Below are 12,393 nucleotides of genomic sequence, written 5' to 3'. Positions count from 1 at the left end.
TTGAAAATAGAATTTGATTTGAAATTTGGAATTCAAATCTGAAGTCTGGATCTTAAGATGGATTTGGATCTGAAGTCTAAGATCCAAAGTAGAATTGGATTCTGGATCCTAAAATGGAATTGGATCTGAAGTTTGAGATCCAAAGTGGAATTGGATTCTGGATCCTAAATGGAATTGGATTTGAAGTCTGAGATCCAAGATGAGATTGGATTCTGGATCCTAAAATAGAATTGGATCTAAAGTCTGAGATCCAAGATGGAATTGGGTTCTGGATCCTAAAATGGATTTGGATCCAAGGTCTGGAATCCAAGATGTAATTTGGATCTGGAGTCTAAGATCCAAAAGTAGAATTGTATTTAGAAAACTGGATCCAAGTTGATCTAATTTTAGATTTGGGCTTTTGAAAGTCAAAATGGGACTTTTGAATATGGATCGGGGTTTAAAAACCCAAATTGAATTTAAAATTTAGGAAGGGTCAAGCTTTGAGATTCAGAATCAATCTCAAACTTAGATTTTTAATTTGAAGATAGGAAGATAAGCTTGATTTTGAATTTGAAGATGAATCAGAAACTTTAAAGTTAAATTGGACTTTGAAGTAGAATTTTGAATGGGAAGATGAAATTTTGAATATAAAGATTGGATTTGAAATTTCAAAGTCAAATTGGACTTTAAAATTGAAGTTTAAATCTTTGAAATAAGATAGATGAATGAATTAAAATAGAGATTGAAGAAAGATATTTGAGATCACTTGGATTTTAAAAAGGAATTTTGAAAATATGATGCAGTTCTATTCCTAAATGATGAAATGAATTTAAAGATTTTGAAAATTGATTTTAAAAAGCATATTTCATTCTTTAAATGAATTAAAATGAGATTGAAAATATAATACATCCTTGACTATGGTCATTGAATGTATTATATAATAATCTATATTTAAATTCAGGTGAAGAATAAAACATATTTTGGTGCTTTTATAGAGTTTAAATTGAAATTAACTCTCAATATACCCTGACTATGGCCATTGGTATATATATTGAATTAATTTTAAATTAAACCCTGATAAAAGAGGAAAATATTTAAAGAAAATATGATGAATTTTGAAAAGGATCCAGTGTGGATCCAGTGTTATTCCATAAAAGATGAAAATCCTAAGTTTTGTTCACATCCTGACTATGGCCATTGATGCAAATCATCAACTTAGGATTAATCACCTCCTATTAGAATGGTGCACGTGCCATTCGTGTTTCACCATTGTGAGATTTTTGGAAAAATGATATGAAAACAAAGAATTCATGAAATTTACAATGCTCATTCATTCTATCTAAAACAGGAAATGCAAATTCTCATTAAGGCCTAACTTATTACAATATTGAAAATTGAAATACAAATCCGAGAAATGGCCCTTTCCACGTATTCCCTGCAAAACACTTAGTTAGTATGAAAGAGAATTGAACATATCACATTGATTTCAAAGATGACAATGGTGAGATGCCCACATGCCACGATATTCATGGTTTAAAATGGAGAAAAAGTGATGTATATACTTATATATATATACATGAACATGCATATATATATATATATATGGCATATATGCAACATAGGTAGATGATAGCAGGAGATGTTTGGGAAGTAGGTGGCAGTATAGGGAATGATTTGTAGATAGCTGGGATACTACATTGGTGTATGGCATATGACAAGAGTGGAGGTATAGCAGTGTGGTAAAATGAAAGTAGAGGGACATATTTTTGTGCAACAGTAGAGCATACAGGTGATATGAATGAGGGGCAGAAGAAGTGAAGGCATTAGGGTGGCCAGCAAGTGATAAATGGGTATGGGTAGTGAAGGTGAAATGACATGCTATGAGAAGGTGGTATGGAAATTCACAGGTAGAATTTTCTAGCTAGGGAAACGGGAAGCTTCAGCTGATCACTACTTATAGGTGGAGTTCTGATGCCTATTAACATATACCATACTTTCAGCTGATCCAGCTGATCACTACATAATATCAGTGATTCCCAAATCAGCTGAAAGCAGTGCCTTGGTGTAGGTAAGGAGTGAAAATACTGACCTGTAGGCTACCGAGGTATGGTGTGCACTACATGATAAGGGCGAGAACTATATGCTACTGATGAGGTGCAATAATGTTGACAGGGCCGGGCAAGTGGAGTCAGCAAGGTGAAGAGACTGTTGATGAGAATGGAGATGTGATGAACAAGAAATGGAGGATGAAGAGATGAAATGAGGGAGGTGGTCACAACAGTGTGGTGCTATGTGGCAGGTGTCGGAGATGGTTAGTGACAGGGGGAGTAGAGTTGTAGGTAAGTTAACAGTGAGTATAGGCATATGAAATGTCAGGGGTAAAGATGAAGTGCAAGAGCTGGAAAGGATGAGAGACATGATGTTAATGAAGAAGGAGCTATGGTGACATTAAAATTGAAGAAGTATAATGAAAATGGCAGATAAGGTGGGATGATTTGCAGCAGAAAATCACAACAGGATGGTGCCGTATGACAAGCATGTGATGTACTGTATGCATATGTTGTAGAGCCATCATAAGATCCTTCTGAAAGGAGGAGATGTTGTAATGGGAACAACAAATGGTGCCAAAATGGTGCCAAAATGGTGCTGATGTTTGTTAATGAAGGATATAGCCGGGTGGTTAGATAGTATCTATTCAGAGCGGCTGGAATGTAGGGAAACATAGTGGCTACACAAGTGCAGGAAGTGCCAGTAATCTATACAGGTGAGTGGTAAATAAAAAACGATGAGTGTTGTTGTGACAATGATGGATGAAGCATATCAGCAGCGTGTTGATATGATGAAGCCATGTAGGTGATGTGGCATGTACATTTAGGAGATGCTATTGATAGTGCACAGGGAGTGAGAGTGGATAGGGTGACATACACTGCCCAGCAAGTGACACCAAGGTAAAAAAAAAATGTGAATGTGAGATGAGCGTAATATGTAGCATCCATTGATATGTTATGAAATTTTAAGTAACCTATCCTAACATAACCAATATATTTCATTAACACACTAACGCCATGCTTTGCCTTGACATGCAGATATCAACAGAGACATTATTTAGAGAATGAGTTCAAAATAATACCTGAAACAGATACGTAATTTGCCCACAATCGTAAGAACATGACTGCCCATTTAATTCTTGAAGATGACTTTACAGCAACCAAAAGATACATAATAAAGTAATGAATTCTCCTCTCATCAACAGCAAAATGACAAATTGCAACGATTTGATTGCATGTAGCAACTGATCCTTGCCAAGTAACTCTAGAAGATGGTTAAGAGTTATTTTCTTCTATACAAATATCACACGTGCTCAGCAATCGGAAGCCCCTATTATCGCAGAAATATCCTAATCACATCCGGCTCTTCTGTAAGCTCATAAGCCTAATTGCTCCAGGATAATCCAGGACTCCACAGAAAATTCTCAGATTATATCAGATCATAAACTTATAATTGCAATAACCCCTAACACCATACTATGAAAAATAATATATGAAATGTACAGAGTATACAGAAACTAATCTGGATGAACCCAGATTTCTTAGTCCTCCCATGATGATAAAGCCCAGAACACAAATATACATATAAATGACTACCAAAAAAAATAAAACATAAATAAATAAATGGAGAACGAATGAATATAAAAAGATAAAATACAGTTCGATACATATGCTCTGGAAGGAAGACAAGCCAACCATGAGAGAATCAACTGTCATTTCTTTTCAATAATTGGGAGAGAGATGGTATGGTTGAAGCACAGAAATGAGCAAACCTGGTATAGAATCAAGAGGGTCGTTAGCTGCCCTACCTGCTTTCTTCTGATTATCATTAGATGTAATAGAGTTTTGGGAATTATTTGGGTAAACGTGATGGGTTACCAAGATAGTTCAATTTAAGTTAAACTAAGGTTTTGTGATCTATATTCACATCCATTTGCCCTGGTTCTTATTCAACTCCACCACCTGTGAACGAGGAAATTCAGTTCGTACATGATGCCATTCCATTTTTTTTTTTAGAAATAAACAACAAGGCCCAGATCACGGTTATAAAACCATGTGAGTCTTGGAAATATACTGTCGATTGGAACAAATCCAGAAGATTCAAAGTATTTTGGTCAAATTCTGGATCGATTCGTTCCATGTCCTTCCACTATTATAAAGGATTCTGGATTAAGCAGGCCACAAATGTATGAATGATCGGCTTCCATTTAAAGACAATGGATCATTCGATTGAGAAGTTGAATGACTGATGGAGGGGCGTTTTTTTTTTTAACAGATGTGGGTGCTATCACAATAAGGAATTGATGTATAGTAAGAGATGGATGATGCATCAAATCAACTATAAATTACTAATCGTATACGTGAATCACTGGGTACATAGTATGAAATATGCAGGAGATGGGGAATCAGAAATCAAAATGAGCTTAGAAATTTAAAAGTACTGGTAAAGAAATGAAAAGCGAAAGACATAACATCGGTTATAAACAGACATTTGAAATGTGCGAAAAGGAAATTTGTAGAAAGTTGCAAAAAAAAAAAAGAAATAAAAAAATAAATAAAACAAAATGTAGGAATGTATCCATTCCGTTGGTTTTTGCATGATAGAGGGATCGGTATTGCTACAAGCAATCCCAGTCCTTGAGAGATGCATTAATGGGGACTAAAATAAGAAAAATCGAAGATAAAAAAATGAAAAGAGGAAGGGGAAAAAGCACTTACCACAGTTCCGATGGGGTGAAGACAGGTGACTTATGCGATTGAGCAGCGATGTTCCCTCTGGAGGTTGAAGATGGATCTCAGCCAGGAGAAGTAGGAGATGGATCGTGAATAATGGATGAGTGCTTCGAGTGGGATCGAATGGATGGAAAATGGATTGAAGTGGTTCCTTCAGAAGAAAACCGATCAAGTGGAGAGATCAAGAATGGATGCTTCTGAAGGAAAGAGAGAAGGGGAAGGGTGGAAAACAGATCCCTTGCTTCGTCTGTATGCTCCCCTTTTAAAGAAGAAGATGATAGTTCGAGACAAGTTCAGTTGGCGATGGAAGGTAGAAAATGAGGGATTCCCAGGAGGTTTGTTTGAGATCAGCGGCAGAGATATGAGAAGGCGGGTGCGTGGGAAGGAGCTGTTGCAATTTTCTTAAAATTTCTAAGGGGGCTCCCTTTTAAGAATTTCCCAAAAAAGGCTTTTAACAGAGGGTTTTAACAAAACCGTTTTCAAAAAGAGTTTTAATTGCATATTTTTCTGAATTTTTGGAATTTTTCTATTGTTTTCTTTTTTCGATTTTCTTATTTTTTTGTTCTTTTCTTGAATTTTCTACATTTTTTTGTATTTTTTGAAAACAAAACTCTAAAAACTAAGGAATTTAAACTGATTTTACAAAATTTTAAGATATTTACAAAAGAAGGGTTTTTTATGAAAAATCAGGGTTATTTTGGGGAAATTTCTTCAGAAAATGGGTTTGGACCCAGGTTTTTGAGAAAATGTTTGAGTTTTGACACTCGAATCGAGAAATACAACATGATGGATCTAAATGGATGTCGGAGGGACTGTCCAAGCTATTTAAAAATTATTTTTGGTATTTTCTGTAATTTTAATTTAAAAGTTGGACAACGAGACTCAGATTTGGATCTGGACAATGGATCCGGATCTGAAATCATGTTAGACATATAAAATGAATTTAATTTCAGTAAAACTTGAGAAATAAACTGGAATTTAGATTTAAAAGCGACTCAATTGCTCAGAAAATGATATCAGGGCAAAAATGGAATATTTAAAAGATTTTGAAAAATTTGGGGTGTTCACACCACTGCATAACATACATGTCCATCTGATAAGGTAAGGATCTGCATTATATGGTTTGACAGGTTTGAATTTAAGCATTTTAGGTGATTGCTGCGCTCTAACATCAAGGTTTGATAAAACTTATTACAATGTTATGTTTATTACTTCTTTTCTTTTGTTGTTCCCTGTATGATAATGAAGAGGCTACCATGGTCTGTTACAATGCTTTCCCTGAAACACTTTCAGAAGATAATGCTATCAACGCACACTTAGTATCTTGTGTTTGTAGATTCATTACCCCCAAGACATAGGAAAGCTGAGCTTTGAGACATGTTTTCATTATTGATAAGCTTTTTAATGTGAGAAACTCCAATACAGAGTATAGCAACAACAAATTAGCATTGATTATTTTCATTCCAGTATGTTCCCGGATCGCATTTGATCTGTCATTGGACGCCCAAATTGTCAAAGCCATCGAACATATGTTGAAAGGAAGAATGCAAGAGATGAGATGTTCTTGTCTGCAAGCCCGGATTTCTGCACTACATCCAATGATCATGGCCATGAGATTTGTGCAAATGTTATGAGTTTTCATTAATTGTCATCCCAGTAACAACAACAATATACTCATCTAACCATCTTTGTATATCACCGCACATCATGTTATGATTAAAATTTTATCTCATAATGAGCAACCTTTAGTATGCCTCACTATAGTCTAGGCACAGTTATGGTTTGGATCATCCCATTTGTTCATAACCTCTCCTTCACTAGTCTCTGTACCCAGCATTCCTTTCATACCTGTATTTTATGCTCCCTTCACTTGTCAATTGATTTTACCCGATGCCCACAGTTCATTCGTTCATTCTTGCACAATGCCTTTCAACACCCCACTTCCAGCATCACCTGCCATTTACTACACAACACCTTACTACCTACCTCACTTATCAGTTCCTCACCATCCTAGCTGTTATCATCCCAAAATTTTTCCCCTCCCTCTGCGAGAGAGAGAAACGATTCTGCGAGTCAAACTCGACCAAAGTTTTAAAAATTGGTTTTGAAAATTACTCGCCTCCATTTTGAAAATTTGTAAGAAAATTCTATGGAATGGGATCTGCCTGTCGATACGAGGTTCAACCGTTCCTCGCGCCTTTACCAGGGGTAATCGAACCAAGCATCAAATGTGTGCTTTGACTAAGTCAAATTATCTAAATTATCCTATAATGCACAAAGAATCAGGCATGTGCTATGGAATTTTGAAAAGATGCAAGTTTGAGAAATATGATGTTTGCTTTGGAAAATTGAGGAAAATGATTGGAAAAGTGTTTGAAAATGGAATTCCTGGGAAAATCTTGGAATTTCATTAGAAATCAGAAATTTGCATTGGAAAATGGATTCTTAGGAAAACTTGGAGTTTGAGAAAATCGATTTTGAGATTTTGATTGCTTTTCTGAGGAAATGGATTTGAGAATTCTGAGAAAATCAGGAAGTTCATTGGAAAATGACTTTTGAAATGGAAAATGGATTCTCAGGAAAATCAGATCTTTGAGAAAATCGATTTTTGAACATTGAAAATAATATTGAGAATGTTAAAACATTGGAAAATCATGATTTGAACTTGGGAAATACTTTAAAATGTCATTTAAAAACTCAGAGTTCTGAGAAAATCAAATCCTAAGAAAGACTTATAAAATTCTGAGAAAATCAGTTTCTCTGAAATGGAATTGGGAAGTGAGTTTGAAAATGATGCAAATTGAATGAATGAATGAATATGAATTTGGAAGAAAATTCTTTGAGGAATTGGGAAAGTCCTTTTGAAATTTTGAGAAATGCAGTGCATTTTTTAAGTTAGCCTAAGAGTGCAGGCTGAATGTGGCTAATACGAAGAACAAAAATCTGGGTTTCATTTGTATTCTGACTATGGCCAAAAATACAAATTTTACTGAGTTTGTGAGCACCCTAAGAGCTTGTGCACGTTCCATTCGTGTCAACCATAGTGGATTTGGAAAAATGTGCATGAATGAAACATTAGATATTTGGAATTACGAAAGCAAACTATATGCAAGGCATCCTATTCTAAGCAGAAAATGTAACTTTTATTCCAAATTATTACATCTGATATTACATTGAATTGAATAAAGGAAAATAAATAAAATAACTCAATCTTCTTCTTGAATATCTCTGCAAAACTAGAAAACAAGTTAGCATAGAAATGTAGGTTTATCTGGATTTATCCGAAAATATTGGAAATTGTCATATATTATCTAGATATAAACCCTAATTCATACTGCCTTTGATATAAACATGAGAAATAAGTAATAAAATTTGAAAACAAACTTGAAAATTCAAAATTGGAGTAAAAATGACCAAAATACCCCTAATGAGCTTGAAATCAGGGTTTTTTGAGAGAAATTTTAGAAATTTGAAAATCAAATGAAATAGGATTAAACATAATATGATGCAATATGATGATATTCACAAAAATATAGAAAATTGAAGTTTGGAATTTCAAAATTGAGATCAAAATGACTAAAATGCCCTTGATAACAAGACTATGGCCTTGAAACCAAGGTTTTCTGAAATAAATTTTACAAAAAGTTGAAATATAAAATGAAAATGATATTAAAATTAACCATAGTATGATTCTATATGCTTATTCACATGATAAAAACCCTAAAATGGCAAAAATATCACAAAATATTGAATTTAACTGGATTTTTGCTTGATTTTCACTTCTGAATTTAAAGATTATCTAACACACAAGGAAAATGAGCTTGAAATTGAGCCAAATTTGGCATGGACACCTATAATAACCCTAAAAATAGAATGGAACTCCAAAATCTATATTTTAGATATTTTTTAATATAGAAAATTAACTAAAAATCCTAAAAAACCTAAAAATCAAGATTTTGCCTAAAATTCTAAATCTAAACTGAATTTCGGGTACTAAACTACCATGGAAATTCCCCATTTTTTTTGGGGTGACAGAGGACAGTTATGCAAAGATTTTTTCTATATACAGATTCTAATTTTGACCTATGGTCGGAGCTTGACAGCTCCGACAAGTCGGATCAGAATCCGGTGACTCTAGAACTTAGGGAAAACTGATAGGTTTCGGTAAAAATTATGGGGAAAATAGCAAACCATGAATAAAATGACTGAAATTTTGGGATAATGGCCCTGACAAATAGGGGAACAATTCCTCTTTTGACTGTATTAGAATTCGAGTTATGGTTTGGAAGGGAGTAGAGAATTATCAGAGATCTAAATCTCTGTGATTCTCAGATACTAGAATTTGACTGACAGAAAGTTTAATTATGGGGAAAACACTCAAAATGCTCCTAAAATTCTCAAATTTTGGGAAATTATGAGAAACAATTCCTACGTTGAAAGTTTTGACACTCAACCTACAGATTGAAGCGTCACAAAAAATTAGGGTCGTCCAAACCCTCACAAGGAGAAATCGAGATTTTCATAGGGGTTTGAAAAATTAGATTTTTGGCAGGAACTAAATCTCCTTAGAAAAATCTATGAAAATGCTGGAAAACAATAGTTTCTAGCAGGGATCCACTATATTTTTTTGGAGATGAATCGAATCGCCCATGATGGAGATAAGAGATCCACAAGTCTGCTAAGATGGAATTCGAAATTTCCAGAGGGTTCAAAACTTGGTTTGGAATCTGATTTATTAGAGATGGTTCTAGAACCTAAATGGATCTAGGTTTTTAACAGAACATCACAGACAATCAGAGGAAATCACAAATGGATTTTATGGGATTTTTGAACAAGAATACATGCATGAAATAACAACTAGATTTTGCATATAACTGGAAAATCTATGATTCTAAGTTAATAAAAGCAAGATAGTAAAATAAATAGAATGAATATTAAAACTAATCTAGATGCCATCTTTAAAATATGAAATCACACGAAATATGAAGATAAAAAGAAAAGAAAATAACCAGAGGAATCTGATCCTCTTTAATATTGGCTAATCGGAATGGGGGATCCAATCCATCAATCAGATGGATCCCTCTATTCGGTACAACCTTAATCATAGCTATAACCTCATAAAATCACCTTTGTAACTGGGTGAATCCAGTTTTTAAACTGGATTCATGCTGGAATCATGAAGGATATCGCAGTAGCAAGGAGTCAAAGTCTTACCTTAGGGCCTTGCTGTGACAAGTGAATGAGATGGGGGCGTGCTGCCAAAGTAAAGAAGAGGCGTCGGCTGGAGCTACTTTGGAGGTGATGTTGTCAAGGGGTGGAAGCCGATTAGAGGAGCTGCATCACGATTGAAGGAAGAGGTTGATGATGTGGCTGCTGCTGGAGGTGATGGTGACTGCAGCTACAAGGGGACCGGTGGCTGAAGCCACTAAGGGACCAAGAGAAAGAGAGAGAGAGAGAGAGAGAGAGAGAGGCTCCATCGTATTTGTCTTGTTAAAACAAAACCTAGGTTTTAATCAAAGATAGACCAAGGTTTTTTAGGGCTAATGAGAAGGGAATGAGGGATTTTGAGAGAATGAGAGAGAGCTGTAGAGAGGAGAGAGGCTCCACTGTGTGATTCTTCTTATTAGGGGAATTAGAAAGAAGGAAAAGGAATAAGAAGGGAGGAGGGAAAGAAGAAAGGAAAGAAAGAGGAAAGAAGGAAAGAAAGAAGAAAGAAAGAAAAGGAAAGAAGAAGAAGAGAAGGAAGAAAGAATAGGGGAAAAAAGAGTTGTATGTGAATGAGAAAGAGGGAAGGAAAGGGAAGAAAGAAGAAGAAAGAAGGAAAAGGGAAAGAAAGAAAAAAAGAAAAGAAAGAAGAAAAAGAATAAAGGAAAGAAGAGAAAGAAGGAGAAGGAAAGAAAAGGGCAAAAGAAAAGGAAAGAAGGATGAAGGAGGGTCGACTTCCTTGTGAGTCCCACCTCCTCTTATAAAAAAAATAAACAAATTAAAAAATAAATAAAATGAAAGAAAATAAAGAAAAGAAAAATATTTTTTTTTTTAATTTTAAAATGAAAATGTAGATGTAAATGAAGGAGCCATCTTTGAAATTTATTTTGAGGATCAGAGGGGTAGAATAGTTTTTTCAGAAAAGATTTCTGACGAAATGAGTTATTTTTGGCAGTTTTTGAAATGAGCTCTGAATTTGAAGTTTCACACCCCGTTGTGAAGCAAATTCAGTTTAGAATTTGAAAATTTGAGTTTAAAAGGAATGCAGATTGTTTTTCTTGAGAAAATATTTCCAAATTTACAATCCTGGGGATAAAAATGTCAATTTTGGAAACCTAGGGTTTGAAATTGATTTCTAAAAATTTTTAAAACTCAATCTGGATTGGAATTTATAAAACTGAAGTTCTGGACTTCGAAAATGAAATGAAATATGATAAAATGTTATGAAATGATGAGAAATGACATGAAATACTATGCGAAATGCAGACTCTGAATGAAAAATTTTGGATATTGGACTTTGATTGACACTTGTACCATTTCAAAAGGTGTTAAAATTGATAAAATTGGGCAAAATGGTTTAAGAAATGGTTTTTGGGCTCTACCGAGCCAGAGTGACATTGATGATTAGGGTTTGAACTGATTTGAACTAAAATGAACTGGATTGAGCTGGGTTTTAGAGTTTCAAAACTTGACTAGACTGACAAGACACTGACTCAACTGAACTCTCAGACTGAATTGTCAAGAAAAGTTGTCATTTTTAGAGAAATGGTCACTGGAGTGAACTGAATTGCAGACCAGAGCTGGGTTCGAGCTAGGATAAAGATCAGTAATACTGAGATGAACTAAAATTGAAGCTCAAACACTAGCTCAACTGGCTTGACTCAGCTCAATTTCACCTGAATGAGCTTAAATGGGCTCCTAGACACTTGGATGTAGTTTTGAACTAAAACTACAAAGATCAGTAATACTGAGATGAACTAAAATTGAAGCTCAAACACTAGCTCAATTGGCTAGACTCAACTCAGTTTTAGCTGAATGAGCTTAAATGGGCTCCTCGACACTTGGACGTAGTTTTGAACTGAAACTGGAGCACATGAACTCCTGATGAGGTCTAGTTAGACTCAAGGGAATATGACTGACTGTGAATGACTGACTTGGAGACAACTGGATTGGATTTGAGTGAGAAATGAGCGCATTTCTGAAGAAATGATCCCATTTTGGCAGGAATGGTCAGAAATGAAAATGGTTTGTTCATCATGAGCTCAGGTGAGCTAGAAATGACTAACAATCTAACTGTTTTGAACTGACCAATGAACTTGGTTGACTCCAACTGACTGGGATCTAGGATGACCTAGGGGTAAAATGATAATTTTTCTAATGAAAGTAGGTAAAATGGTAGTTTTCTGACACAAACTTGGGGTTTGACTTCTATACTGACCTAATAGGGTTGGCATTGCATGAGGAGGGTTGTCTGAGCACAGATGAGGAAAATTTGGGGTGTTTACAAATGCCCCTCTTTGCTAATAAACCAGTTTAGGGCCGAGCTTAGTGGCAAAAAAAACACACACCAAATTTGGGCTATAAAAATGCCCCAATTAGAAGGATCTGACTGAATATGAAGATTAGTCCTGATGAGAATGGTAGA

Source organism: Nuphar pumila, chromosome 9 (genome assembly GCF_984573655.1).
Source record: "Nuphar pumila chromosome 9, dmNupPumi1.hap1.1, whole genome shotgun sequence".
Lineage (NCBI taxonomy): Eukaryota > Viridiplantae > Streptophyta > Magnoliopsida > Nymphaeales > Nymphaeaceae > Nuphar > Nuphar pumila.
The sequence above is the reverse complement of the archived record's forward strand: the minus strand, read 5'-3'. Positions refer to the sequence as shown.